Source organism: Anabrus simplex, chromosome 1 (assembly GCF_040414725.1).
Source record: "Anabrus simplex isolate iqAnaSimp1 chromosome 1, ASM4041472v1, whole genome shotgun sequence".
Lineage (NCBI taxonomy): Eukaryota > Metazoa > Arthropoda > Insecta > Orthoptera > Tettigoniidae > Anabrus > Anabrus simplex.
Genome location: NC_090265.1, coordinates 1,499,900,982 through 1,499,927,187, shown reverse-complemented (window position 1 = coordinate 1,499,927,187; position 26,206 = coordinate 1,499,900,982). Strand labels below are relative to the sequence as shown.

Below are 26,206 nucleotides of genomic sequence, written 5' to 3'. Positions count from 1 at the left end.
ACGTATTGAGTTCAGAGGAAGAGTTGTGTAGTCTAGTAGAGGAAATTGAAGATAGAAGTGTAAGTAGTATGGAGAGTGAAGGGAAGCAGAAAGAAGTCAGTATGGAGTCAGATGATAGTAGGATGGGGGGCGAAGCGGAAGTAAACACTAACAATGAAAGTAATAATAATGATCAGTTAATGGGAATGATGCGAATAATGTTAGAGGAATTAAAGCAAACTAAATCTGAGCTTAAAAGTGAATTAGAACAAACTAACACTAAAATTGAGAATATTAAATATGAACTTAAAGAACAGTTAGAGCAAACTAAAGCTGAATTAAGCAGGGAGATGGGGGAAAATAAGGAGGAAGCGAATCGGAGAATGGACGAACACAGGAGGCAGTTACGTGATCTGGTGGTAAAAAATGAACATTTTAATAAGCGATTAGAGGAACAGAAAAGTGAATGTGAACGGCAAGGGAAAGAGGTAGAAGAAAAGTTTGCGGAGCAGAGAAGTAAATTCCTGGAATTAATAGGGAAGGAAAGCAACTCTACTAGGGAGGAAGTAATGAGGCAGGTCACTAGTATTGATAAGAGAGTTGAGACTCAAAAAGGGGAAATACGGGTATTCAAAGACCACGTCCAACAAGAGATTGACACAGTAAAGCTTAGAATAGAAGATGAGACCCGGGCAAGTGAAGAAAAGTTTGCGATAGCTGAAGAGAATAAGATTGAAATTAGGACACTGAAAGAGAAGCAGGTTAATTTGGAGAGCGAAATTGATAGGAGAGACAAAGATGTAGAATGCCGGATGGAGAAAGCAGAAAATCAGTTAAAACAGGTGGCAAAGGATAAACAGGTTTTCACGGGAAGGCAATGTCTAGGAAATAGCTACATTAGGGAAATTGAACTACCTAAATTTAATGGGAAACAAACGAACCCGCTAGACTTCCTTAAGATGATAGAAAAACGGTTTGAAAAGCGTCTAGAGGAAGGGTCTATGGACTGGGAAGATGTTATAGAAAATATTGACCATGCTTTTGTAGGAGAAACTCAGTCTTGGTTCATGGTATATAGGCAAACGATGACGAACCTGAAAGAATTCAGAAATACGTTTAGAGAGAAATTCTGGAATGAAGCGATACAAGCTCGGGAGAGAGAAAGGGTGGTATTTGGGAGGTACAAACAGCATGAGGGAGTCACTATGACCGAATATTTCCTGGCACATGTCATGATTTGTCAGAACTTAGATGGTATAACCGAGGGGTCTGATGTAGTTAGACTACTTTTGAGACATTTTCCGGACAGGGTGAGAGAAGCGGCCTGCATGCAGAGAGTTGGTACTATTCAGGAGATGGAGAACCTACTAGGCAGTTTTGATGCTTTAGGTAACCTTAGGAATAGAACGGAGAATATTCAGAGCTCTAGTCATCACAACGGAATGAGATATAACGGAAGAACACAGAATCACAAAGCTCGCAATCAGTTCAGACCTCAGCATAACAGTAGGAGCGGAGCACCTGAATATAGGACAGGAAATTCCCAACGGGGGCCAGAGCAATGTACTAATGAGTCCAACGTCAATACACAAAGGGAACATTTAAACTAACTAGAGGCTGTAATCTTAGGTCAGAACTCCAGCCTAGTACGAAGGTAGCGAAGTGTCTTGTCATGAAAGTGTTACCATATGACCTAGATGTTAGAGACGATTTGTTGTATGAACCCGAGCAGAATAATGGAGATTCAAGTAATGAAGTAGTCAATCCCGTTGTTAAATTGAAAGTTTGGGGGGCGTGGGTTAAAGTTTTTATTGATTCTGGTAGCCAAATATCATGTATTAGTTCTCAGTGGTATGAGTCATTAGTGAAACAGGGTATTCAGTTGGAGGAAATGCCTGTTAAGTCTACTTTCATCATTACGGCTGTTGGTAAGAGGTCTAAGCAAATTTGTAAACAAGTAGCTGTTCCGATCTGTATTAATAATTTTATTAGCGTTCAGATATGTTTGGTAATTCCGCATTTGATATTTGATCTTATCTTGGGATCTGATTGGTTAACGTTAAAATTGGCTCAGTTAAATTACAATGATGCAGTGCTAAATTTGAGGTGGTATAATGAGGATATCAAGGTCAAGTTTGAGGAGGAAATTCAGAAGAAAACGGAAGTTAGTACAGTGTGGAGAATGAGAGAGGTTTCTAAAGTTAATGAAGAGGCTAGTGAGGGCCTGAAGTTGTGCCAGTTGTGGATTAATGAGGATAAAATATGTGGCTTGAAAGAAGCCGTAGGTAGAAATCAGTTAAATCAGGGCCATCCAGCCATTGCGCTCCGAGAGCGCGCCCGCGCTCGGGGAGCACTGGGCAGTCAGACTAGCGCTCCTTCCCCTACCACCACTACAGTGTGGCAGCGAGGAGACCTGAGACAGACGATGTTCGGACCGCGCTGACCAGATACGTACGTACAGTCTTGCGTCCAACGGCTTTTGTGGGTTTGTTGACATATTGATAGGGCTATTTTGCCGTAAAAATATACCGCATCTACAAATCGAAAGGTACTTCGATGTATGGAATATGCAGGAAACGAAATCAAGTGCTAAGTAATGAATACAGTAATGTGATTTATTCAAAACTGAAATTTGAACACATCTGAGAGGAAAATTCAACAACGTTATACCGATATGAACAGATAGTACAGACATTGAGTGACTTTTGGTCAGTCGTTTTCACGAGGTTTTACTTTAGGAGCAAACAATCATCTCCAAACTGAGTAGGCCTACAATATATTATCTGGACACAGCTATTCTTAAACAATTGCGCAAGTTTCTATCGCTTATCGTTGCACGATGTTTACTTTTGGTAAACTTAAGAACCGAAAGGAACACTCAAAAATGCATGTTGAGCCGAACATTGACAGAACTTTACATGCATGTTTATACAAAAGGGACCGAGCTCGATAGCTGCAGTTGCTTAAGTGCAGCCAGTATCCAGTATTCGGGAGATAGTAGGTTCGAACCCCACTGTCGGCAGCCCTGAAAATGGTTTTCCGTGGTTTCCCATTTTCACACCAGGCAAATGCTGGGGCTATACCTTAATTAAGGCCACGGCCGCTTCCATCCCACTCCTAGCCCTTTCCTGTCCCATCGTCGCCGTAAGACCTATCTGTGTCGGTGCAACGTAAAACAACTAGAAAAAAAATATACAAAAGGGGGTATTCTTCTTGCGGAAAGCCGCTGCAAAATTCTTTTAAACTTCGTGACATTACAAAGCCATCTTTAAAACGAACATTGCACTGCAGTTTAAACAACTCTAATTGAAATAGCTGTGGAGCACTGTCTGCACTATGAGAAAATGGTCGAAGAAATACATCTAACACCGCTTGAAGTTCTGTATTTTGAAAATCTCTTTTCAAACTCTTTTTTGTAATTGGCAAATTACCTGCAAATACTCATCAAAGTCGACAGCGTATTTCACTGTTTCAAGCAATGGAAAATGTCCTGTGTTCCTTGCACGCAACTGGTTTTCCCACAAAATCAATTTTCTTTCGAACGCTTGAATTTTTTCCACCAAATCGGAGATAATGTGCTTGTCGCCCTGAAGCGAAGTGTTCAAAGTATTCAGATTGGCAGTAAAGTCACTTAAAGGGGCCAAGTCCGCCACCCACTTAGGATCACGCAAAAGAACTTCGGGCCACCCTTTCATGTCATAAAAGGTATCTATTGCATTCCGCAAACAAAAAGCTTGATTAAGCACTTCGCGTGGCTCAGCCATTTTACTTCTGCATGGTACGGGATATCCGGATACTCCGCTTCGATGTCACCCAAGAACTCTGATTTTTTCTTTTGTTACTTGCTTTACGTCGCACCGACACAGATAGGTCTTATGGCGACGATGGGACAAGAAAGGCCCAGGAATGGATGGAAGCGGCCGTGGCCTTAATTAAGGTATAATTAAGGTACAACCCCAGCATTTGCCTGGTGTGAAAACGGGAAACCACAAAAAAACATCTTCAGGACTGCCGACAGTGGGGTTCGAACCCCATTGTCTCGCGATTGTGAGCTCAGAGCTGCGTGCCCCTAACCGCACGGCCAACTCGCCCAGTACTCTTTGAATTGACGGTACGTGAGTTCATGGGAGCGAAGAAAATTTACCATTCGCACAACTGTTCCCATTATGTCTTTAAGTTTGGCGACTTTTGCACAGATTGCCTCCTGGTGTATAAAGCACTGGATCGCCGCCATTAGGGTACTACTGCTCTCAGCCATGTTTAATTTTACATAGCTGAGGAACCCCGTGCGTAGACCTCGTAAAGCAGGAGCTCCATCCGTCGTTACACTCGTCAACCGCTCCCATTTTAATCCCATTGACTCAAAAACACCCTCCACTGCTTGGAAAATATCGAAACCGATAGTGGTGTCTTTGAAAGCTACTAAGTCTAGGAAATCCTCGGTAATCCGAAGATCGTCATCCACCCCTCAAATGAAAATAACGAGCTGAGCTTTGTCCGCAATGTCGGTTGATTCGTCGAGGGCGATGGAAAATGATACAAAATTTGCTGCCTTCTCCATTAATTGCTGTTCCATATCAACGGCCATGTCGTCTATTCTGCGAGCCACAGTTTGTGGAGAAAGAGAGATTTTATCAAATTTCTCAACTAGCTCCATCGGACAAATACATGCCGCCGCATCCATTAGGCATTCCTTGGTTACATTCCCGTCCGTGAAGGGTTTCCCAGCTTTGGGAATTCGCTCTCCTCAATCATCTGTCAGACAAAAATACGGCAAGTCACGACTTTAGTGTTCTTCAGATAATTCAATCATTTCTTCATTCCCATTTGTAAACAAGCATTTAAAAATTAAAACAATAATATTTACAGAACAGTGCTGCTTGAAATTTTCTTTCAATTCTTCCAACTTCGATTGGCGACTGGCGTCTTTCAGATCACCGTAATCATCCCTGTGGTTGGCACTGTAGTGCCGTTCCAAATTGTGCTTTTTTAAAACACATGAAATTTCGGTGGCACACTAAAAATTTGACATGCCCTTTATAAGCTGTACAGAAAAATGAAATTTCCCATTCTGCTTTGAAGGCTGCTGCTTCACCACTCTTTTTTTTTTTTTTGTATGGTGTTCAGCCTTGACAACTGCGAAACTGATTTAGTTATTTAGTTACACGTTGTGTTAGCAAAGCGCATTGGACTAGACTACACTGACACTACACTATATGTATAGAGTCACTGTAGACTAGACTACGACTGATAGATCGACTGCTCTCTTCGGCGCGGCGGGCAGACCGCTCGCTCAGCCAGCCAAGCTTCTCCCACCACTACCTTCCCCAAAGCGCTCGGAGCACTGGCTTGGAGCGCGGCCAGAGCGCTAACGCTCGGGGAGCGCTGTTTGGATGGCCCTGAGTTAAATGAACCTCCAGAAGGACAAGTTATTTGAAGTGTTATGTGAACACATGGAGATTTTCTCTGAGAAACCTGGTGTTACCCATCTGTACGAGCATTCTTTTTCTGTGCTGGATAAGAGTCCATTCAGCGGACCGCGGTATCCGATACCACACAAATATGCCATAGCCGTAGAGGATCAGATTCAAGCTATGTTAGCAGACGGTGTGATTGAATTATCAAACAGTCAGTACATTAATCCCTTAATTGTCGTGCCTAAGTCTGATGGATCAATACGTCTGTGTATTGAATGCGAGAGCGTAATGAATGGTTCATATAACATTAGTAGTTTACGGAGATACCTGTCGTGTGAGGTGGCTGAACCGGATTATGAGATATAGGTCAGTAACACGGGGAAGTTGCTACCTGTTATGTCAGACTACGAGCGGAGGGAGTTTACCTCTCAATTGTGGTGGTATTTCCTAGTTGTGTTTGTAAACAAGGGAGGTGTTTGTGTGTAGCGGTAGATTTACGCTCGTTCACTGACGATAGATTGTCTGTTTTCTGTATGTGAGGCCATGAAATTTTATATCTTATCTGTTTTCTGAGATGTTACCGAAGGCTAATTAAAGCTGACGACGGCAAATAATTAATTTTACCGTACGTGCATTTCTAACTTGCAATAATTTTACCGTGAGCTTAAATCGCGTGTGTATTCGTGTGAAGTGTATTGAATCCTGCTTCAAGATAAGGTTGAAACATTCGAGAGAGTGATTAAGGTGTAAATTGGTTGTATCATTTGTTTTCCATGGTTTTAATGTAAAAGATTGGAAGAGAACGTATTACTGCTATCTAGCAAAGAATGTCGGAAAGATGGAGAGTAAAAGGACTAATAGACACTCGGGAGAGTTTGTAATCTGAATTGTATATATATTATGTTATATTCTCAAAGATAATCTTGTTTTAAAAAATGGAAAGTTGCTCACGTTGGGCATAATTTAGTATCTAAATCTCAAGATGAACTGAAATAACAGACATTCGCAATGGTAAGCAGTCTAAGAGTGATATGGAGACAGTGAGATATAATTAATTGTATGAAAATAATGTAGCTCGTAATAGGCAGGTAATAGAGGTAATACAAGTCAATGTGGGAGTAAGTGTGTGAGTTCTCAACTCATGTGATATTTGTTAAGAACTCACGGGGGCGTATGTAACGTTCCAGACGTCACAGTGTAATTATGTTAATTTTATTATGTGTAATTAATTCAGGAATTTAACATCATTATATTTATCTTTGTATGTAATTTTATTATAATTCATGTTTAATCATTTGCTCACTATCATTTCATTACTTTGTAACTACGACTTGTAAACGAGGGCTGAATATCCTAATATTAACTTAAATTCTTGCGACATTCGTTTAAATTTAACTTGCAGTAGATTTTCCTCTATCTTGCCACATCACCGAGGCAGAAGGAAGGACAAATTTAGACATCAAATTCTGGGAAAAGCGAGCATGTGTTCAAGCGATGTAACCACAGTTACTGTATTTCGACCAGAGTAATTCAAACTGATCACTGCCTATATTTTCAAAGGAGCGTCATGTTGCCATGGATACTGAGTGAAAGGGCTAATAGAAGAACAGTTGATATCATGGTTGGGACCCATCAACTTTAATATCTGGAGTGGGGAGAGACGTGTCAACTGATTGGACCACGTGTAGCGACCTGTAATTAGAGCCAGAAAAGGTTATAAAAGGGCGTGTTGGAGCTCTTGGCAGGATTCTTCTATCTTGTATTTCGCTTTAGGTCTGATAACTTGTCTTATGGTTGTTGTACCATAGTGGACTAGTGTGATATTTTATCACTTCTACATTCATTACTTCGTTACCACGCCGTGGTACTTAGGAATTTCTGAATGATGGGTGTATAGCCACTCTCATCAGGAAGTACGAACAGCTCTGTATTAGACCAGTTTATACCAGTCTAAGACAATAGGTAGCATTAAACTAGATAGAAATGAAACTTCAGTGCACATTTTCAGTAAAGTTGGAAGGATTGTTAATTGAGTATCCTCTCCACATAACCCAAGGAGATTTTTCTAACTATGATTTAGGGCTCATCTCCAATATATGGGATAGAGTATAACAGGGAGTGATAGTTTCAAAGCCATCATCCAATTAGTGGTTGATGCAATTTGCAAGGCAGGAATGGTACTTAGCTGCAAATGAAGATATCTCAAAGACGACCGGTGATGTTCCAGCTACAAGGACGGAAGCTTTCCAAGGACCAGCAGAACAAGACTACATGGTGAGCAAGCGAGTTAAAAATATTGCAAGTTTTCGCGAAGTAGAGTCATTCAATTTTTTGTTAAATTCATTTCGTATTTTAAATTCAGTTCTCGTCAAACCGCCGTCATTTATATTCAATATAATAAATAGTATTTTCCTAGTTCACTTTAATCAGTCTGCCTTAATTAGCCTTTTGATTTCTAATTCTCCTGCTTAATGATTAGTGCACTATCACCCCATCCCTGTGATGAGAGTCCGTCCAAGCTTTATTATAAATTTTTGTTTTTAAGTCATCAACTTAAAGATTGGCGCCCTTAGCTTGCATAGTTGCATTTCTCGTTCAATTATTGTTCTCCAAGAGGGGAAAATCACAAGTCCAGTGATCAGACGCACGCTGGCGAATCTTCGCTCCCGAGATGGGCTACATTGGGGTAAGCACTGTCGATTTCAGTTCCACTTTAATTCACTTTTGATGTTCGCTAGTGTTTCCACATAGGAGTTTGCCCTACTCGCCCAGACTCGCCACTCAATTTCTCAGATGTCTTAGAAAGCACGTTAACTTTCATTTAATATTGTATTTTGTATCTTGTGTTTCCTCTTACCCTCAATATTGTACTGTAGAACTTTGATTATGCTAAGATATATTTAGTTAACCTCTTGACATAATAGCAAAGCTCTTGGCAAGTACATCTAATTTGTATTTTGTAAATTATGTAACTGGATTGTTTGGACAGATGAATTTTGTTCGAAACTTACCTTGTAATGTTCGTTTTGGAAATAATATCTTGAATCAAAGATCACCGTTGATTTTTCTGGAAATCCGCAACCTTCGTAACTCTATGGCCCTGGTAAGTTTGCCCAGACTCGTTCCACGTTCCTGATGATAGTCGTCACAATGCCCAACCTGATATTTATTTATGCGTATTGGCATAGTCCATCCAATGTTTATGGTGTGGTAAGGTATTTAAATGCTGTGTAATTCAATTTGTTTTCTTTTCTAAACTGTGTATTGTGTAACCGCTGGAAACCGATTACAACATCAAGTAAATTACAATTCACGCAAGGAGAACTTTGTTCAGAGCAAAATTGATTCAGAGAGACTGTTCTCTTCTTGCACTTCATTACGTGATATGTATCACATTGTTCATTGCATAATACACATACACACTCCTTATTTATCCTTATTATCCTCTGTACTGTAAAAGCTTTCCTCGATCGAGTCCCTTTTCTCTCATAGTTCTCGTAACAGTTCCTTGTATGCTGGAATTTGCTGCAGAGGCATTTGTAGTCTTAAATCCTCTTCAAGAAGGTTTCCCAGGCTGAAACATATACGTACCAGGATTGGGTGAATTTAGATACCCCTAGGACCCTCTTAAGGTATCGCAGTTTCATGCTTTCCAGTTCTCGTAGCTGTTTACATGATAGGTGCTCCCATATTACTTCTAATCCGTATGTGAGCGTTGGTAGCACTTTGACTTGGAAAGTTTCATGGCCGTCACCAGTGCCATTCTTTGCAGACGTTTGATTTCACTTATGCTTCTGAGTGCAGCAGCTAGTCTCTTCTTTATCTGTACTGAGAAGGTCGTCCCGGAGACTTGTAGTGTGATCCCTAGATATGTGAACTGGTTTTTCGGTGTTAATGCATGTCCCCCACATATAATGTAGTCCCCTTTCGATAAGCGTCGTCCTCTCCTGAATACCATTAATTCTGTCTTCTTTAGATTCATCCTTAGCTCGTTGTCATCTGCCCATTGTGTGATAAGCTCCATTCCGCTTTGCAAATCTTTTATATTATCAGCGACTAGTGCCACATCATTCGCATATATGTACATGCTTACATTTTGTGCTCCCTCTTTGATTTTTGTAGGGAGATCCTGGGTCAGCATATTGAACAATAAAGGGCTCAATTGGTCCCCTTGTAGCATTCGATGGTTTAATCTATCCAGTCTGATTGGGATACCCCGACACTGATTTGCACTTGGTTTGCTGCTAGTATGTTAGCTAATGAATTTGTCCTATCCGATCATTGGACGAGGCTTTCCAGTTTCTTGATTAATTTCCTTCTATTGACAGTGTCAAAGGTTTTGGTGTAATCAATGAAGATTACATACTTCTTCCTGTGTATCTTGAAATCTATAAAAGTTACTGAAAGGAGCTTGTTTCGTTTTCAGTAATGTGCCATGACGAGCTTCAAAGTTATTATTTGTTCAGAGCAGCTTCTCCAAGGTCTGAAGCCTCCCCGGTATTCACCTAACTTTTAATCAAGTTGTTCTTTAATCTGATTATATAGCATCTTAGAGAAAATCTTATACATGCAGTCAAGGATGGAAATACCTCTATAGTTGTCTGGATTACTTCTTTCACTTTTCTTATGAATTGGATTAATTGTAGCTGTCGCCCAATGTTCTGGGAATTTTTCTGATATCCAAATCTTTTGTAATATTATATGGAGGTATGTGTGAGTCGCACTGCCGGCATATTTCCACATCTCTGCAAAAACCTTGTCGTCTCCACATGCTTAGTTCTTGTATATGAACTTGGCATCTTCATATCCAGACTGAACACCAGCGTGAATTACAGATACACAATCCAGTTAAGTGCATCAGAGTACTGTCCACACTTGATGAACTGGAAATATGTCAAATATTTGCTATATAACAAATTAAGAAATTGTGTACAAATGGTTTCCTTCATCACAGGCAGCAAATGTTCCCACCAGTGGCACAATAATTCTGAGAGAAAAGGCTCTCAAAGTGGCAAGCATGCTGGGAACTGAAGACTTCACAGACTCAAACAGTACAATACTGTGTAGAAGGTTATATCTGGAGAGTAAGTGAAGAGACTCTCCACACCTGGAAAGAGTCTAGGCTTAAAACTTATGAACCACGCAACATTTTAAATGTGAATGAAATGGTGGCAGGCACAGTATAAAGTGGCTCGCTGTCATCGAGTGTAAAGGAGATGTTTGTATCCTTGTATAATTTTAGCTAATCTGACATGTCTTCTGGTGTAAGGCTAGTTTCCTTCAGATTCTATCTTATATGTCTGATCCCACTGCAGCCTGTTGTGGTATTTTTCAGTCAAGATCATACTGTACCAGTTGTTCCAGACCACTATATATTCAAAATCAAAATTAAATTCATACCTCTAAAGAAGAGGAAACAGAAATCCAGCAAAGAAAAGAGGAATTATGACCCACACCAATTAATCAGAACTGACAATTATCAAGAAACTACATGATCCATAGAATTAATAGAAATTTAGAAGAAATGATATTATACCATTACTCAAACAACGAGCTAAAAATTTAGCATCTTTAAACCCACAAAAGGAACATGCCTGGTGGACATCAGAATCTGATAAAATTTATGAAGAAAGACACCAGACATGGTTAAAATTTAAAATCAACCTCAAAAATATCAGAAAAGAGTTCACCCGAATTATCAAGCTAAGCAAGAGATGATCTCAAAACAGATCCAATCAACTCGATAAAAGAAAATGATCACAAAACCAATTCTAGAGACTATTACAAAAATTGTTGGAAGACAACTACTAAAGTAGTCAAGTAGTAAATACGTTAATGCTGAAAAGTGAGGATGGAAAAATGGCACCTAGTAACAAGGAAAACACTGGAATCACAGCAAAAGCATTCAACAAACTTTTAAACTGCAAAGATACAAAGAAACTTTTACAAATGAAAACAAACACCCCAATAAAGATCATATTGAACAAACAACCCCCACTCCCCCCCACCCCCACCCACAACAGCCCAGGAGATGGAAGATGCACTCATGGTGTTGAAGAATTATAAGACCTGCAGAGAAGACCACATTTTTGCAGAAATATGCTAGCAACACAGTTCAGAGCTCCCTATATATGGCTGTAACAAAAAAATTGGATAGCAGAAAAATTCCCTGAACATTTAACCACAGCTATAATCCATCCACTTCACAAAAAAGGAGAAAAGAACATTCCAGTTAACTACCTCTTGGACTGTGCATACAAAATTCTTTCCAGAATCCTACAGTGCAGGGTTAAAGAACAACTAGAGCAAGAATTCTGTGAATATCGGACAGATATCAGACCTTGGCAAAGCTGCATAGAAAAGATAATCACTTTAAAATTAGTCATGGCATATTTGTGGACTTTAAGAAGGCATAATGTTGTATCCATAGACCTTCAATATTGAAAATCTTAAGAAATTTCGGACTCCACCCAAAATTAATCTAATTGATAGAACTCACGTTTACCAACATAAAATCTAAAGTCAAGTTCAAAGGGGAATTTTCTGAGCCATTCCTCATGAACACAGGTTTACGACAGGGAGATTGCCTGTCACCACAGCTGTTCAACTGTGCCTTAGGATATGCTGTATAATGAGACAATGGTACAAGGATAACCCAAAGATCATCAAAATTGGAAGGTTCAAAGACAACAGAAGTTTAAACTGCCTGGCATTCACTGATAACCTTGCTCTCCTATCCAACAATGTTCAGGGAGGCCAACAACAAGTTAAACCATTACAGGAAACAGTACAGAAAACTGGCCTCAGAATATCCTTCCAAAAGACAAATCATGTTAACTGACCCACCACTCTTAAATAAAATCACAATAGGTCAACAGGAAATCAAAATTGTTGACAAATTTAAATATTTAGAAGAAATAGAAGGGAATAGAATAGAGCTGGGGCTCTACCTTAAGTAAGGCCACAGCCGCTTCCTTCCCATTCCTAGCCCCTTCCTATCCCCATTATTGCCGTAAGGTGTATGTGTGTCAGTGTGATGTAAAGCAAGTTCAAAAAACTCGAGACTACTCCTCTCCCCCAGTTCTGGACAGCCAGAAACTAAGGAGAGAGTATTTAGTTTATTGGCAATCAGACATATACCTATTACAGCAAAACAAACAAACAAACAAACAAACAAACAAACAAACAAACAAACAAACAAACAAACAAACAAACAAACAAACAAAATCTTAAATGAATACACTATAGAGTACATATTAATGAAATGCTACCAGCTAGAAAATGTGCAATATGTAAAGTACATGAACAAAAGCTGAACAAATATAAATACAGAACAAGATACTAAAATTATAATTATTATTTAGATTGATGTTTTCATGGCTTGTAATTTTTGTAATTATTGTTGACCTTAAACATTACTGACTTGGACTATAGTTTCATACTTGTAAGTCATGGTTTTGTGTTTTGGACATACATGAAACTTTTTATAAAATCCCATACAAAGATGATAGTTAAGAAATTAATAATTTTCCATACATTTACTTCTATTCAAATAGGCTCAATGTTTAACTGTTTGTTTAATGTACAGGTAAATGATCAATTTTGGAGTTTCTTTCCTTCAACTCTGGTTGACCCAGGCGATCTATATCTAGAATTTCACCTTAGTTCATCCTGAAACATTAGCATGAATTTCTGTATATGTAGTTTAACTGTCCTTTGTTATGTTAACCGAGTGTACTCTTACTGATTCCACTGTTTTCAATTTGTTACCTGCCAAGGTTAAGTCCCTCATTATTTGCACCTTCAACTGCATGTGTAAGTCCCTCACTCAACCTTTTCATTTTTTCTCCCACAAGCTTTCTATAACTATCAATAATGTTGATAGTTTCCCTGGCCTTCTCCATTCCCTGTTCATAATTTTGACAATAGTATTATACTCAAATTCTCTTTCTATTTTATTTCACTCCACTGTTTTGAAATATTTACCCTTAATGCTGTTGTACTTTCACATGGTCTCAAGAACTGTGCATTTCCTAACTCATTCTCACAATAAACATGTATTCGCAACTTCTTTAATGCCTTATTTTTATAAAATCCCATCACCTAGAATATCATTCCTGTGTATTCTCTTTTTGTTACGAGGGCTGTTTATTTTTTCAATCTCCTGTGGGCTATAAAAAAAGACACATTGACATAACTAAAATGATTTTATCACTAAACGTTTAGTGGTTTCATATTTGTTTTCCTACATAATCACTTAAACAATTTAGGCATTTGTCGTATTGTGACAGCAGCTTTCCGATGCCCTCTGCAAGAGAAGTCTGCTGCCAGTGAGGTAATGTTTGTCTGGACAGCCTCCTGCTCAATAAAGTCCACCAGCAAGACACCTTTATGGTCCCAAAAAATGGTAGCCATTGTTTTTCTGTTACTCAGAGTCAGTTTAAACTTTTTTTGCTCGTTTGGAGAAGGACACATCCACTGCTCAGACTGTTCTTTGGTTTCTGAAGTGTCATACAGGACCCAAGTTTCATCGCCAGTAACGACAGGCTTTAAAAACTCTTCTGCATTACTATGGTAATGCATGAGAAACATTATGACTAACGTCATTCGCTGCATTTTATGATCGTCAGTCAAAATTGTTGGAACCCAACGTGAACAAAGTTTCCAGTATCCTAAGTGTTGAGTCATAATTGGATACAGGAAAGACCTTGAAATGCCTGGGATTGCTGTAGAAAGTTCACTGATCATAAACCTTTATTTGTAAAACGGATAATAAACGGAGAGCAACCGCAACAAAAACAGTACAGACCAAAGTGGTCGGCAGAACATAAGCAAGTCTTCTTGGAAAGAATGAAAACCTATTGGAAAAACAAGAACAACCTACAGAAGAAATGCCGAGTTATTTACTTAACGTCTTCCAATATTGAGAGAATTTACTATTACTACTACTACTGCTGCTGCTGCTACCACTACTCCTCCTCCTCACAAATAAAATTAAATGGATTGGCAAAATCAAAACCAATCTGAACCAGGCATGAATTACACCCCTTCTGTCAGTTGCTTAGAAAATATTCTCCAAAATTCACCTAAATGGAGTAGAGACAGTACTCAACAGTCAACTGGGTGAATGAATATCACAGTGGATTTCAAAACAGCAGATCTTGCTCAGAACAAATATTTAATTTGAAGTCCATAATCTGCTAAGAGACTAAATAACTCCAAGAATGAAGATATAACATTCACAGATTTAAAAAAAGGCCCTGACTCTGTTGCAAGGGAAACCTTAGATAAAAACTATTTGGGAATTTGGAGTTAAATAAAAATTGGTAAACTTAATACATGAAACCCTTTCTGACACAACATAAAAGGTACAATTTATGGGAGAAATGCTCAAACCTTTCCAGATAAATACAGGTGTAAGGCAAGGTGATGGTTTATTGCCAATCCTCTTCAACTGTATTCTACAGAAAATAGTAAAAATTTAAAAAGAAATATTAAATGAATACAGCATTTTGCCACAAACTTTGAGGAGAAAACGTAAAGGTGTTGAAATAAATTGCCTGGCATTTGCAGATGATTTTGCTGTACTTTCAAAAAACCTAACAAATGCAGCAATACAATTCAATCTTTTGGACGAAACAGCCAACAAAACAGGTCTGAGAATCTCTGTAGAGAAAACCAAATTTATCATGAACATAAAAATGCTCGGAATTATGATAGAGAAAGTGAAGAAATTAAAAAATCTGGGGAAAATAATTCAAGAAAAAGGCTTAGAAAAGTCTGCTACAGAGGAAAGGATACTAAGAAGGAACTATGAAGTTTTACAATAACAAGTGCTTATCCAAAAGTCTTAAAATAAGACACTGTAGTGCAGTAGTGAAACCAGAAAGTCTACATCCGAGTTAACGCTTAGTATTAGATTATAGATAAGCTTGAAATATTAGTCAGAAGAATCATTAGAAAAATTCTGGGTCCAATCCAAAGTACAGAATTGTGGAAATTAAGAAGTAATAAAGAAATCTGAACAGGATTTTCAGAAATAAAGTGTTAAATTTGGAAGGATTCCAAGGCAAAATGGTAAAGAAAACTGGTACAAAGAGGTCCGAGGGAAGAAAGAGCAAAATGATGGAGGAATACTGGGAAGAAGGGAAGAGGGAACATCAACGACTGAGGAACTGAAATTGGCACGTGGTCCCTAGCAGGCTATAATGGGAGGAGGAGGAGGAGGAGGAGGATGATGATGATAATACTTTTTACTGTCAAGGTATACTCTGCTGATGGAAACATGCAAGTAAATCGGCTCTCCGTTGAAGCAAATTTTGTAGCTGAACAGGAGCAGTGTGACGTGTGGAAACGTGTGGGTCTGTGGAACTCGTGCCAGAGTTCAAGTTGAGACCAGTTTTGAATCAATATAGTTGTTTATATTAGAATAATATTAAAAATGGGTCGTCATCGTAATAAAGCGGTAGTGTCAGCAGTGGTGCCAACCAAATTGAACAGGTGGTGAAAAAGGCAATGGACGAGGCTGTGCTCTCTGAGCGCTTTGTGGACAGTATTGTGAGTGCAGTGGCGAGACAGGTAACGGAAATTGCGGTGAAAGAACTTAAACGTAGTCTCCAGTTCAATGCCGAAATGGTGAATGAACTAAACAAAAAAACTTGAGTGCTGCAGAAAATAAATAAAACATCTCAAAGAAGAAGTTGAGGTGAAGTGAGACTCTCTAGAACAGTACCTAAGAAGGTCAAGTTTACGTCTGTTTGGTATTACTGAAAGTGAGGGGTGAGAACACAAACGACACTGTAGTGAGCCTCTACAATAAACCGGAGGCCAAGGTGAGCAAAACTGATATTCACAGGAGCCACAGGGTAGGACCAAAGGTGCCCGGAAAACCTTGGCCCATCATTGTAAAGTTCACATCCTTCTGGTTCAGACAAGAGGTTTTTCACATGGAAGCGCCAACTAAAAGGAACACCTACCACGATACAGGACGACTTGATTGCAACTCGTCTAGCAATTTTGAAAGCAGCCACCACTGTTCATGGACTGAGAAACACTTGGACTGCTCATGGGAATGCCATAATTAAGTTGGCAGATGGTACAAGGCGCTGTATCAACCGCAAGTGTGATATTCCTAGATTGTAATCTGCAAATATCACTATCCATCACTACAGCACTACATTCACTTTTAATGTGAGTACCGAAATATTATCTTCCCTTGCCTTCATAGCAGAAATACACTAGTTAACTAAACACAAGTGCAATGAACAGGTGTAACTTGAAAACAATATTCTCTCACCCATGGGTAACTAATGCAGATATCGAGCTTGAATTATTATTATTATTATTATTATTATTATTATTATTATTATTATTATTATTATTTACGTAGTTGAATGATCGCATTGTGTATGAGGTTATGTCATGTACGTAGCCATTGGTATCAGTTCCGTTAATGTAAATACCTGTAAATTAATATTAGCCTATAATTTATTCTTACCTGTATATAATTTTTAACCCATAATTGTGAAACACACTGTAACTTCCAGAATGGTGCTAGGTGACGAGCACGATTGAGAATATTCCATCCATTGTAAACTGTGTATTACGCATTCGAGAATTTTTACAAAGATATATTTTGTAATGTAACTTTGTAGAAGTCTGGCCAGGTACATGTATAAGGGGACGATCTTGATGGTAAAAATTAGTTGTTGTTCGGAAGTTACTGGTAGACGAGTTATGGTGTAGCAAGAATATACTTGTAACAACGTGTTAGCTGACATGCTGAGGTAGGCAGTCGGTAGTCATCTGTTTTCAACTGTGTTTCAAAGTTGTAACCTACATATTGAAGTGTTGGCAGTTGTTTTTAATAATGGTGGCTTTGCTGATATTCTCGAAGTGAAGTGTTTGTGTTTTGATACTGTGATTAAGGTTATCATCATCATCAACATCTGCAGTTTCCAGCTGTTGGCCGGGTCTGCTTGATTAAAGTTATGTGTGTGTTAATTTGTAGATAAATGTAAATAAAATAATTGTACCAACTGACAGCATCTCGTGTGCGTCTTTGTGGATACGTTAAATTTTCACGTTTTCTTTCTCCTCTCTCTCTCTCCCCATCATCCTCTCACCCTTAACACACTTCCTATCATATCTTTTACTATACCAAGTATCTTTCGAAGTATAACATCGCTTATTCAAACCCTCCAGTTTAAAATTAGACACATTTGTGTGATTTGCCTTGTATAATTTGTCTGCAGTGTGTTCTGTCATTGTTATTACCCTCGCATTGTCTTTTATTTCTACATTAATCAGTACTGCTTGAATTGCATTTAACCGTAGTCCTCTGTTAATACCAATATAAATGGTCTGTTAATGGACATTATCAATTTTCCAGCTAACTCATTCCTGGTTGCCAGCGTTTCGCCCCAGTGTGTTAAGTTGGGCTCATCAGTTGGTAAACAGCACACCCTCCAAGACGCATGGCTAGTACACACCATGGAGGTCACTGCGTAGGCTACTTGGAGCCAATAATTATTGCCTGTGATTTTGATGGGTTTAATTTTAATCCGTGATTTTTGGCCATATATCTATGGTCATCAAGTCTTCATTCAGGTGAAGTGTTTCTGGGTGTAGGCTTTTGGGTTTACTGTGTATATATATCTGTAAGTCATCTGTGTATAAGTGGTATAAGCTATGCCATGTATATACAAAGAGAAAAATAAGGGGCCCAGTAAAGATCCTTGTTGTATTCCTATGTCAATCGTATGCCAATTTGAATATTCATTGTTGTTATTTAAGTACACACTGCTGGCGGCCGGTGTGATGGGAACGGATCCACTGGAGAGCACTCATGGAGGAATTTAAACTATTTAATTTGGATATAAGTATGTCTCTATCAACTGTGTCAAAAGTTTTACTAAATTCCAATAGTGGTAGAATTGTCAGTTGTTTATTGACCATAGCTTCCCTTATGTCATCAGTCACATGTGTTAATGCACTGCACGTGCTGTGTCTTGGTCTAAAGCTGGACTGGTAGATTTCGAGGAGATTGTGTTGCTACAATTAATTATGTCCAAGGTCTGCCTTGTCAATACAATTCAAGATGTATTATATATCTAAAACATCAAATACATATATACACACAAGTACATGTTTCGAGAAATTTTAAAATTCTCTTCTTCAGCTTATGGATAAAATCACATGCATTTGAAGACCTTATTTATAATACAATTCAAAATGTATTATATATCTAAAACATCAAATACATATATACACACAAGTACATTTTCGAGAAATTTTAAAATTCTCTTCTTCAGCTTATAGGTAAAATCACATGCATTTGAAGACCTTATTTATAATTATTTTATGTCCTAATTTGTCCGTGTCACTTCATCTGAGGTTCCTAAATAATAATATTTTCATCCTTGGTTTCAGGCTTTGTAATTGGTAGGACAGGTAGATTATGTCATGTCTGGATAGTCCCAGGGTTGATTTTGTCCATGTTGCAGAACATTTTCTGAATTGTTTGTTATTATTAGATCAAGAAGAGTGTGACTGCAATTAGTGTGGTGGGTTTGCCTGAGGGGTAAAATTGTCATGTTACATGCTTCGGAAGTATTACGAAACTGTCCAGTAGAAGCTGTCTAACAAATTTGTATTGAAGTCTCCCATTATAATAACGTTTTTATAGTCTGGCAGAAAATTTAGAATTTCAGTCTCAAGGTCAGTCAAATACCATACTTCTGGAGGCTTGTAAACCACTCCTAGCATGCATTTAGCTCTAAAGAGTATTATCTCTACAAACAAAAACTCCAGTTTACATTCATACTGTGAAGGTGAGGTCTCTGGCAAAATAAGCAGCCACCACCCACCGCCTTTACCCTCGTGGTCATTTCGTAGAAGTCCTTGTTGTGCTAAAGGGTATGCCAACTTCAGAACAGAAAAGTAACACTAAAACAGAACTAATGATAGGACAATGATGATGATGACGCTTGTTGTTTTAAGAGGCCTAACATCGAAGGTCATCGGCCCCCAATGAGAGCACGATATAGATGTCGATTCCCATAGGGAACCTGAAATATTTGTCCCGAATGAGTAATTTTTAATACCAATATAAATGGTCCGTTGTTAGACATTATAAATTTTCCAGCTAACTCATTCCTGATTGCCAGTGTTTCACCCCAGTGTGCTAAGTCGGGTTCATCAGTTGGTAAATAGCACACCCACCAAGACACATGGCTAGTGCATACCATGGAGGCCAATGTGTAAGCTACTTGGAGCCACCGGCAGTGCCAATGCACTGTGAGAGACTTAGTCTCATTACCAAAAATTTGATGCTTGCCTGGACATCAGATGATGTGTTGTTTGAGACATCAGTCCATAGACTGGTTTGATGCAGCTCTCCATGCCACCCTATCCTGTGCTAACCTTTTCATTTCTACGTAACTATTGCATCCTACATCTGCTCTAATCTGTTTGTCATATTCATACCTTGGTCTACCCCTACCGTTCTTGCCACCTACACTTCCTTCAAAAACCAACAAAACAAGTCCTGGGTGTCTTAAGATGTGTCCTATCATTCTATCTCTTCTTCTCGTCAAATTTAGCCAAATCGATCTCCTCTCACCAATTCGATTCAGTATCTCTTCATTCGTGATTCGATCTATCCATCTCACCTTCAGCATTCTTCTGTAACACCACATTTCAAAAGCTTCTATTCTCTTTCGTTCTGAGCTAGTTATTGTCCATGTTTCACTTCCATACAATGCTACGCTCCACACAAAAGTCTTCAAAAACATCTTTTTAATTCCGATATCAATGTTTGAAGTGAGCAAATTTCTTTTCTTAAGAAAGCTCTTCCTTGCTTGTGCTAGTCTGCATTTTATGTCCTCCTTACTTCTGCCATCGTTAGTTATTTCACTACCCAAGTAACAATATTCATCTACTTCCTTTAAGACTTCGTTTCCTAATCTAATATTTCCTACATCACCTGCCTTCGTTCGACTGCACTCCATTACTTTTGTTTTGGACTTATTTATTTTCATCTTGTACTCCTTACCTAAGACTTCATCCATACCATTCAGCAACTTGAATGTTAAAAATTAAATAACTGGAAAGGAGGTTCAACCTATTCAATACTTTTAAATAACTGGAAAGGAGGTTCAACCTATTCAATACTTATAGGTTGAACCTCCTTTCCAGTTATTTAATTTTTAACATCAATAATTTCAATACGGAACAATGAAATTTTTATCTTTAAATTCAGCAACTTCTCGAGATCTTCTGCAGTCTCAGATAAAATAACAATATCATCGGCAAATCTCAAGGTTTTGATTTCCTCTCCTTGGACTGTGATTCCCTTTCCAAATTTCTCTTTGATTTCCTTTACTGCCTGTTCTATGTAAACATTGAAAAGGAGAGGGGACAAACTGCAGCCTTGCCTCACTCCTTTCCGGATTGCTGCTTCTTTTTCAAAGCCCTCGATTCTTATCACTGCAGACTGATTTTTATACAGGTTGTAGATAATTCTTCGTTCTCGGTATCTGATCCCTATCATCTTCAGAATCAGAAATAGCCTGGTCCAATCAACATTATCGAATGCCTTTTCTAGATCTACAAATGCCATGTACGTGGGCTTGTCCTTGATTCGATCCTCTAAGATCAGATGTGAAGTCAGGATTGCTTCACGTGTTCCTACATTTCTTCTGAAGCCAAATTGATCTTCCCCCAACTCAGCTTCAACTTGTTTTTCCATTCTTCTGTAAATAATACGTGTTAAAATTTTGCAGGCATGAGATACTAAACTAATGGTGTGGTAGTTTTCACACCTGTCAGCACCGGCTTTCTTGGAAATAGGTATAACAACATTCTGCCGAAAATCGGATGGGACTTCTCCTGTCTCATACATCTTGCACACTAAATGAAATATCCTTACCATGCTGGTTTCTCCTAAGGCAGTCAGTAATTCAGAGGGAATATCATCAATTCCAGGTGCCTTGTTCCTAGTTAGGTCACTCACAGTTCTGTCAAACTCTGACCTCAAAATTGGGTCTCCCATTTCATCAGCATCAACAGCCTCTTCATGTTCCAGAACCAAATTATCTACATCGTTACCTTGATACTACTGTTGGATATGCTCGTGCCATCTTTCTGCTTTGTCTTCTTTCCCTAGAAGTGGCTTTCCATCTGAGCTCTTAATATTCATGCACCTAGATTTCCTTTCTCCAAAGGTTTCCTTGATTTTCCTGTACGCAGCATCTACCTTTCCCGGGACCATATAGCCTTCGACATCCTTGCACTTCTCCTTCTGCCATTCTTCCTTAGCTACCTTGCACTTTCTATCCACTTCATTCTTTAATCGCCTGTATTCTTTTCTGCCCTCTTCATTTCTAGCATTCTTGTATTTTCGCCGTTCATCAATCAGGTCTAGTATCTCCTGAGTTATCCACTGATTCTTAGTTGATCTTTTCTTCCTTCCTAACATTTCTTCAGCAGCCCTACTGACTTCATTTTTCATGACTCTCCACTCTTCCTCTACTGTGTTTCCTTCGGCCTTTTCATTTAGTCCTTGTGCAACATGTTCCTTGAAACAATCCCTCACACTCTTTTCTTTCAACTTGTCTAGATCCCATCTTTTTGCATTCTTTCCTTTCTTCAATTTCTTCAAGTTCAGATGGCATTTCATGACCAACAAGTTGTGGTCAGAGTCCACGTCTGCTCCTGGGAAAGTTTTGCAATCCAACATCCGGTTTCTGAATCTCTGCCTAATATTAATGAAGTCTATTTGATACCTTCCAGTGTCTCCAGGTCTCGTCCACGTATACAGCTGTCGTTTGTGGTGTTTGAACCAAGTATTGGCGAGGACTAAATTATGATCAGTGCAGAATTTAACCAGCCGACTTCCTCTTTCGTTTCTTTGTCCCAATCCAAATTCTCCTTCTGTGCTACCTTCTCTTCCTTGGCCTACCACTGCATTCCAGTCTCCCATCACAATTAGATTCTCGTCACCTTTGACATATTGTATTAAATCTTCTATCTCCTCATATATTCTTTCCATTTCTTCATCATCCGCTGAACTAGTAGGCATATAGACCTGCACTATTGTGGTGGGCATTGGTTTGGTGTCTATCTTGGCGACAATAATTCTTTCACTATGCTGGTCGTAGTAGCTTATCCGCTGCCCTATTTTCTTATTCATTATTAAACCAACTCCTGCATTTCCCCTGTTTGATTTCGTGTTGATAATTCGGTAGTCGCCTGACCAAAAATCCTGTTCTTCCTGCCAACGTACTTCACTTATACCAACTACATCTAACTTTAGCCTATCCATCTCCCTTTTCAGATTCTCTAACCTACCACAACGATTCAAACTTCTAACATTCCACGCTCCGACTCGCAGAATGTCAGTATCCATCTTCCTGATGATCGCCCCCTCTCGTGTAGTCCCCACCCGGAGATCCAAATGGGGGACCAGTTTACCTCTGGAATATTTTACCCGGGAGGAAGCCATCATCAGTACATCATTCATACAGAGAGAGCTGCATGTCCTCGGGAGGTAGTTACGGCTGTAGTTTCCCGTTGCTTTCAGCCGTGTAGCAGTATCAACACAGCTAAGCCATGTTGAGTATTATTACAAGGCCGTATCAGTCAATCATCTAGACTGCCGCCCTTGCAACTACTGAAAGGCTGCTACCCCCCATTCGATGAACCATTCGTTAGTCTGGTCTCTCAACAGATACCCATCCGATATGGTTGCACCTGCGGCTCGGCTATCTGCATCATTGGGACACGCAAGCCTCCCCACCGCGGCAAGGTCACATGGTTCGCAGAGCAGGCATCAGATGATATAGATGTTGATTCCCATAGGGGACCTGAAATATTTGTCCCGAATGAGTAAATTTATGATACCAATATAAATGGTCCATTATTGGACATAAATTTTACAGCTAACTCATTCCTGTTAGCCAGCTTGGGTAAGGAGTACAAGATGAAAATAAATAAATCCAAAACAAAAGTAATGGAGTGCAGTTGAACGAAGCCAGGTGATGCAGGAAATGTTAGATTAGGGAATGAAGTCTTAAGGGAAATAGATGAATATTGTTACTTGGGTAGTAAAATAACTAACAATGGCAGAAGCAACAAGGACATAAAATGCAGACTAGCACAAGCAAGGAAGAGCTTTCTTAAGAAATGAAATTTGCTCACTTCAAATACTGATATAGGAATTAGATGTTTCTGAAGGCTTTCATCTGGAGCGTGGCATTGTCTGGAAATGAAACATGGACTATAACTAGCTCAGGAGGAAAGGGAATAGAAGCTTTTGAAATGTGGTATTACAGAAGAATGCTGAAGGTGAGATGGATAGATCGAATCATGAATGAAGAGATACTGAATTGAATTGGTGAGAGGACAATGTAATTATTAAATTAATGTAGTAATTGTCCACCTTTCAGTACTATAATATGTAATATTCTAAATTACATTAATTAGGGACTAGTTTCGGCCGGGGCTGGCCATCTTCAGCCTTAATGTAAAACACCTAATAACTAAACAAATGTACATGCACACAATTCACAGCACATTTCCTCAACAGCCATCCTTTTTCCCACATACTTCAGCCCCACCTTAATCCCCTCCTCCCTACCCCCACCCCCTCCCCACCTTCACCTTCACCTTCCCCTCCCCTCTCCTTCCTTTTCATTTGAATCTCACAACAGTTAGTTCTGAAGCACACTCAACAATAGACCACACACCTCATGCTGTATTGAGAGGTAAATCTCATATTACCTATGCCATCTAACTAACACATTCTCTCATTCAATTCATTAATTTAACTTTATCTAATTTAAGTAAGTAAGTAAGTAAGTAATTCGTCTTTATTCGTGGCGAAGTTAGGGCTCAAGGCCCTCTCTTACACTTAACCACAATATTTAAAATGATTAACGTACATATACTATTTAAATGCAACAGATCTTTTAAAATAATATGGTACTAATAGAAAATTTGGAGATTGTAATAAAAAACTATTATAGAATGTACAACACTACAATCTAAGTGTACATGATAATAAATATAAAACTAACACTAGTGATAATAAGAGACGGAAACACAGAAAAAAAACCTATAACTGGCAAATATATTTCTAATTATTATGAATATATGCTCATTCACGCACTCATTCACACTACACACATCGAAAAGTCAGCTAGAGGTATTCAGAAAGTGATTTCGGCAATCCATCTTAAATCTCCTACGAGAACGCAAATCCCTAATGGTAGCAGGTAGGGTATTCCACAGCCTCGCGGCAGTGACTACAAAGGAGCGGTTGTAGGTCCTGGAGTGACTGAGAGATATTGTTAAACAGGAGCCAGATCGTGTATCGTGGTTATGATAGGAGGAGAGGTAATTAAATTTTGAAGAGAGATAATTCGGTACACCTGTGTTTAGAACTCCATGCAGAAGAGACAACATGTGGAGACTGCGACGCTCATGAACACGAAGCCATGACAACTCCCTGTAATAAGGTGAAATGTGAGAACCATATCGCAGCTTAAATATGAATCGAATACAGGTGTTCAAACTCCGTTCAAGCATCTTGTTACTGTCTTGAGATATGTCCGTAAGTACAGTGTCGCAGTAGTCTAGAATTGGTAAGATTAGGGATTTTACCAGTTGTATTTTAAGATTTTTTGGAAATATAGTAGAGTAGCGTTTGAGATGAAAAAGGGATTTCTGCACTTTACGGCATGTATTTGTCACTTGTTCAGTCCAGTTGAGGGTCTCAGTCATTATAACACCTAAGTTTCTTACTGACGTACAATAGGGCACGACAATGTTATTTAAAATAATTGGGGGTGCATGTCTACTTTTTAACAAGTTGAGGTTTATTTTGGTACCAAATATAATAGCCTGAGTTTTGTTAGGATTTATTAACAAGCTGTTATTTTTTGCATAGTCATTCAGTCGTCGTAAGTCAAAATTTACTCTGTCAATGGCTACATCTATGTCTTGTGGATATGAGTGATAATAAATCTGAAGATCATCTGCATAGATATGGTACTTGCTATATTTCAATGCGTCCCCTATGTCGTTCACACTAACAACAAATAAAAGTGGGCCCAAAACCGACCCCTGCGGGACACCTATGGATTTGTTGTGCCATCCTGAGTACATTGTTCCTACTGATACTCGTTGCCGACGGTCAGTGAGGTAGGAGCTAAAAAATTTAAGAGATGTCATATTAAAGTTGAGACTACGGAGTTTCAGCAATAGTAACCCAGGGCTAACTGTGTCAAAGGCGCTGCTTAGGTCTAGTAGTGTTGCTACAGTCACATATCGTTGGTCTATCGCTTGTCTGATGTCGTCCGTAACTCGCAGTAATGCTGTCGCGGTACTATGTCCTTTTTTAAAGCCGGATTGAAAAGGGTCAAGGAGGGAATTTTGGGTCAGGTATACAGTGATTTGTGCATGAATCAGATGGGCACTGCAATGAATCGCAAAATTTTTATACCAGACACAATGTATCTGCATTAACCACATCTTCATGTGCTGTCCTGACAATGTCCAACAACATTTTCAGCAAGATTTAACAAGCACCATGAGAGCATCTCATTTATTATTTTGATTGAGGATGAAACAACATCTAACAGTTCCCCGTCAACTAGTGGTTATTTACAGCAGTGTCCAATGGATTACATATAGCTAACACCACACAAATAGATTTGATGACAAACTACAGGATCAACATTTACCAGTTCCCAGCAGTGTTAGAACTAACAGTTCTGTGTATATAAATTAATACTTGAAATTATTCT

General features: G+C 38.9%; 1 protein-coding gene across 2 annotated transcripts in view; it reads right to left on the bottom strand.

The window, feature by feature from the left end:
• Window positions 1-26,206, bottom strand: part of LOC136858446 (unconventional myosin-IXa) — an 842,620-nt gene that overhangs the window by 86,683 nt on the left and 729,731 nt on the right. The gene's annotated exons all lie outside the window — the stretch shown is intronic.